The sequence below is a fragment of the Austrofundulus limnaeus genome, unplaced genomic scaffold (genome assembly GCF_001266775.1).
Source record: "Austrofundulus limnaeus strain Quisiro unplaced genomic scaffold, Austrofundulus_limnaeus-1.0 Scaffold90, whole genome shotgun sequence".
In the NCBI taxonomy this organism is placed as follows: domain Eukaryota; kingdom Metazoa; phylum Chordata; class Actinopteri; order Cyprinodontiformes; family Rivulidae; genus Austrofundulus; species Austrofundulus limnaeus.
In genome coordinates this window covers 1648753-1654101 of record NW_013952492.1, presented here as the reverse complement: position 1 = coordinate 1654101, position 5349 = coordinate 1648753, and positions in this window count along the sequence as shown.

Below are 5349 nucleotides of genomic sequence, written 5' to 3'. Positions count from 1 at the left end.
CTACCCACTTTGATGCATTTTTCAAATTTCGCCTTGGGGCGGAGTTATCTTTTCACAGTGGGGGTAAGATACACTTTAAGCTATATATGTGTTTTTGTTGTTGAGAAAGCTCTGTCACTACTCGACTTACAAAAGCGTGTCGTCTCCTAAATTCATATTTATTCAAAAATAAAACCTGCTTCCTAATGTTGAGAACATTGGTTTAGACCAGTTGCATTCACGTGGACTAGGATTTAAGTTTAACTTGAAATCGATTTTAWCATTTGAACTCCTAGTTGCTCAAAAACAATGTTTGTCTTTATGTTTGGGGGATTCAKTAAATCCTAAATAAGGTTAAAATTTAAAKCAAGCAAAAGCTTGGGACTCAGAAAGGCAAAACTGTCTGGTAAGGGGGAATATTAGTATTATTTTATTAATAATCCTCTGTTTGGTTTCCCTTCCAGAGTCGACTGGTCTGTGTAAAGAAGATGGAGATGATGGAACTTATGGGCGAGGAAGGAATGGAGTCAGAGGGATCAGCCATCATTGCAACTTTTTTAAACAACAGCCAGAACAGCTCTGTTAATTTCACCAACATCACCTTTTTCCCCTACTATCAACACTCCTTATATGTAGCAGCCAGCTACATCCTGGCTTACTCCTTCATCTTCCTGCTGTGTATGGTGGGTAACATCCTGGTCTGTCTGATCGTACTGGAAAACCGTTGTATGCGCACAGTCACCAACCTCTTCATTCTCAACCTGGCCATCAGTGACTTGCTGGTGGGGATCTTTTGCATCCCTACAACACTAGTGGACAACCTCATCACAGGTAATGCAAGGACAAACATTCACAAAACCATCATAGTTTAACTTGTTGCTGCAAGAATGCTTATTATCAGAGTTCCACATAAGTGGTGCGCAGGTACGCATGCGCGGTCAAAAAAGAAAAAAGCGCACCAGATGGAATGTCATGAAGCTCCCTTGCGTKCCTAACCCCGGATTTACATTACTTTTGTAAAGTTATCCATTTCAACATCCATGCATCCATTTAGTAGTGGAAAATATTTTAAAATAAGGAACAAATRTGTGTATTTAAGAACTTCAATAAAATGTAAAAATATTTAACATTTAAATATTGCTCATACCATCCTCCCTATCACAGTTCATTCAAAGACCTTATTGCTGTTATGAAGAAGTTGTTGTTAAATCTGTTGGTGTGTGTCTACATCAATCTGTAGCACCTCCTTGAGGGCAGCAGATCAAGCAGATGGTGTCCAGAGTGGCTCTGATCCTTTCGGATGATTGAAGCTCTGATGAGGTACTGGCCTGTGGGCTAAAAACTTCTTCCAAAGATCAGTGTGGATATCTGATCATTTTCAGTGCAGCAGCTACAACCCTTTGAACCTTTCTGTTGCTACACAACCGTTCTAGCAGACTGTCCTGCAGAACATCAGGATATCTTTAATTAAAGCATGGCAGGATGACACCAGCAGCCACACTCTTTAATGGTTTCCTTTCAATAACATCAAGAAATACTGTATATTCTCTGCTGAGCTTTTGGACAGAAGTTGGGATGTTAACAGACTAAGAGAGGTTATTTAAACTTGGTGATTTCCACATGATCATGTAAAAACACTAGAACAAGATCTGTACTGCAGTCAGTGATTATTTGGTCTTTTTTGTGTTCAGTGACAGATTATTAACTGAACATAATCAGCTTCAGGACCTTGTCCCTGAACACCCCTGATATTAGACTCATCACTGTTGCAACATCTGCAAACCTTGTGATGTTTGACGTATGAGCAGGTGTACAGTGAGTACAGTGTGGTGCTCCTCTCATCCCTGTAGTGAGCAGGTGCTGAGTTAAGATGAGGTCCAATCATTGTTTAAAGTTGACATTTGCATTAACTCACTGCAGTTCAGTAACAAACTTAATTTATTAGTAACATCGCCCCAACATTTAAAAACATACAGTATTGTGTTGAAGTGGTAAATAGCCTGAACTTGRATAGCACTTTGTCAAGTCCCTACAGACTCCAAAGTGCAGAAAAGTGTTTGAAGCGCATGTATAAGTTTAGACTGAAAATAAACAGGTTTACTGAAGACKGTTTCTGTGGGAACCTCTTTTGGTGTTGCTCTGCTTGTGGTTTGGTCTGAAGGACTGTTCTCATCAAAATCGATAATTATAAAAATCCAGATGAGGGCAACCTTATGGCTGAGCAATAATATTCTGTAAACTTTGATGCTAACTACACACTGTACAACTCCAATTCCAATGCAGTTGGGACATTGAAATAAAAAACAGAATACAATGATTTACAAATACTTTTCAATCTATATTTATTTGAATACACTACAAAGACAAGATATTTGTTGTTCAAACTGATAACATTTATAATTCTTTGCAGATATTCACTAATTTTGAATTTGATGCCTGCATCATGTTCCAAAAATGCTGGGACAGAGACATGTTTACCACTGTGTTACATCACCTTTTTACTTTTAACAACACTAAATAAGCATTTGGACACCGAGTACACTAATTTACTTGCTCTACAGTCTGGAGTCTCTGTTGTTGTATTTTGCGCATCATAATACATCACACAAATTGAGGAATGCTCAAAAAATACCTGTTTGGAACCTTCCACAGGTGAACAGGTTAAATGGAAACAGCTGCATGTCATGATTGGGTTATAAAGGGAGCATCCCTGAAAGGCTCAGTTGTTCACAACCAAGAATGGAGTGACATTCACCACTTTGGCTGTGTCCAAAACGGTGGGCCAGGTCCTCGGAAGGCTGAATTTATCAGCCGCATACGTCACAGCACCGCGACGAAGTCTGTCCAAAACCGAAGACTTCTCCGATGCGGCCGACAAATGCGTCCTTCCTTTGGCCCGAATTGAAGGACAGGTCTGATGGATCCTTCCCGGCCCAGCATATCCCATAATGCATTGCGGCCCAACCGGAGATTTTTTTTATGCTAGTAATGGCGGACYAAGCGAGAGAAAAGAATACYTTTTAAATAAAAATATGATGATATAAAAATTWKAAWWWWTTAGCGGTTGTAYTTCTAATACTTTTATCATTTGTATYGACATGTTTTTAAATATTATTTTTGTCAGAAAAACGCAAAATAAACATGCACCTATGGCAGGTCAATTAATTCTTCAAATGTTACCTTTAAGTTAATTTTATTGTTTTGTGATATTAATAATGCTAATATAATGATATTTTTTCAAATTTTGATCTAATTTTGCTTCTGTTTAGCATCGTCATGATTGCTAGGTGACAGCACATATGCCAGGGTAAGGACAGGAGGCTAGACCGTCCAAATTCACAGACACTTTTTTCCGGTCTTCCCGGTCTACCATGGACCTGGCCCACCTCGTCCGGGTAAGCTGGGTTCTCCGCAGGACCCGGCCCAAGTTTTGGACACAGCCTTTGTGAACAACTGTGTGAGCAAATGGTCCAACAGTTTAAGAACAGCGTTTCTCAATGTACAACTGCAAAGAATTTTGAGATTTCATCATTTACCTCCCATAATATCTTCAAACGATTCAGAGAATCTGGACAAATCTCAGTAAGTAAGCGACAAGGCTGAAAACCAATATTGAATGTCAGTGACCTTTGATCTCTCAGCATTTGATCTCTCTGCATTAAAAACCAACATCAGTGTAACCTATATTACCCCAGGAACACTTCAGAAAACCATRGTCACTGAACACAGTTTGTCACTACATCTACAAGTACAAGATAAAACTCTGCCATGCAAAGACAAAGACATATATCAACAACACCCAGAAACGCCCCCATCTTCTCTGGGCCTGAGTTCATCTGAGATGGACTGACGCAAAGTAGAAATGCTTCCTGTTGTCTGACGAGTCCACATTTCAAATTGTTTTTGGAAATCATGGACGTTGTCTCCTCCTGGCCAAAGAGGAAAAGGACTGTTCAGATTCTTATCAGCACAAAGTTCAAAATCCAGCCTCCCTGATGGTATGGAGGTGTACCATGGCATGGACAATTGTCACATCTGTGAAGGCACCATTATAATGCTGAAAAGTTCACACAGGTTTTACAGCAACATGCTGCCATCCAAGCCACGTCTTTTTCAGGGATGTCCTGCTGATTTCGGCAAGACAATGACAAGCCACATTCTGCACGTGTAACAGCAGCGAGAATTTGTAGTAAAAGAATGCATGTTCTAGACTGGTCTGCCTGCAGTCCAGACCTGTCTCCCATTGAAAATGTGTGTTGCATTATGAAGTGCAAAACATGACGGAGACCCCAGACTGTTGAACAGTTGCAGTTCATGAAGCAAGAATGGAAAAGAATTCCACCTACAAAAAGCTTCAGCAACTAGTGTCCTTGAATCCCAAACACTATAGAGTGTTATTAAAAGGAAAGGTATTGTAACACAGTGGTAAACATGTTCCTGTTCCAGCATTTTTGGAACATCTTGTCATACTAGAGTATTCAATTGAATGTAGGTTGAAAAGGAATTTGAAAAATCATCGTGTTTGTTTTTATTTATGTTTTACCCAATGTCACAACTTCATTGGAATTGGGGTTGTACACTGCAGCTGAACCCAGATGTCAAAAAGAATTTTATTCACACAAATTTATGTCTTTATTATGAGAGCTGATTTTTCAGGATTGATTTTGGTTTTACGTTAAAATAAAGGTACACCATTTTCATTTCCTGGCAGTTGTTAGTGGACGTGAAAATAAACTTCTCAGGCTCCCCGAGCACTAAACATCTAATAGCAGTATTTTATTTTAATACCACACTTCTTGAAAGTTTTCTTTACAACAACCGCTAGCCAACTGTGGGATACTGAAAGAAGTGTTTCTTTCGCCATCAGTCAGCACATATGTAAGTGGTAGCCAAAAACACAAAGTAATAACTATAAACTGACCGTTTAACTCTTCTTACAAAATAGTGACCTTCATATCTGCTGTAAAAACATTTTGACAAGAGCACACTGCACAAACTTAGAGCTATCTATTTGAAAGCAACATGGAAGATAGAACTAACTACATTTTTAAACGTCAAATCACTTCCATGTTGATCCCATGAGGGTTAGGGTTAAGGGGTCACTACTTAAATCCCTGTTTTGTTAGAGGCCAAAAAAGCTATATTATTTTATCTAAGAAAATTTGATAAAGTTTGATGAAGTCTGATCAGTTTATTAAAACTCTGATAAAACTGACTTGCAGGAATTGTAACAAAAATTGAAAGCAATTCCACACTGCAAACTACAACCTGAGCCTTGTTGAAAAACTATAAAAAGTTCAAAGAAAGAGAGACAGGGCTATAAACACACACACACACACACACACACACACACACACACACACACACACA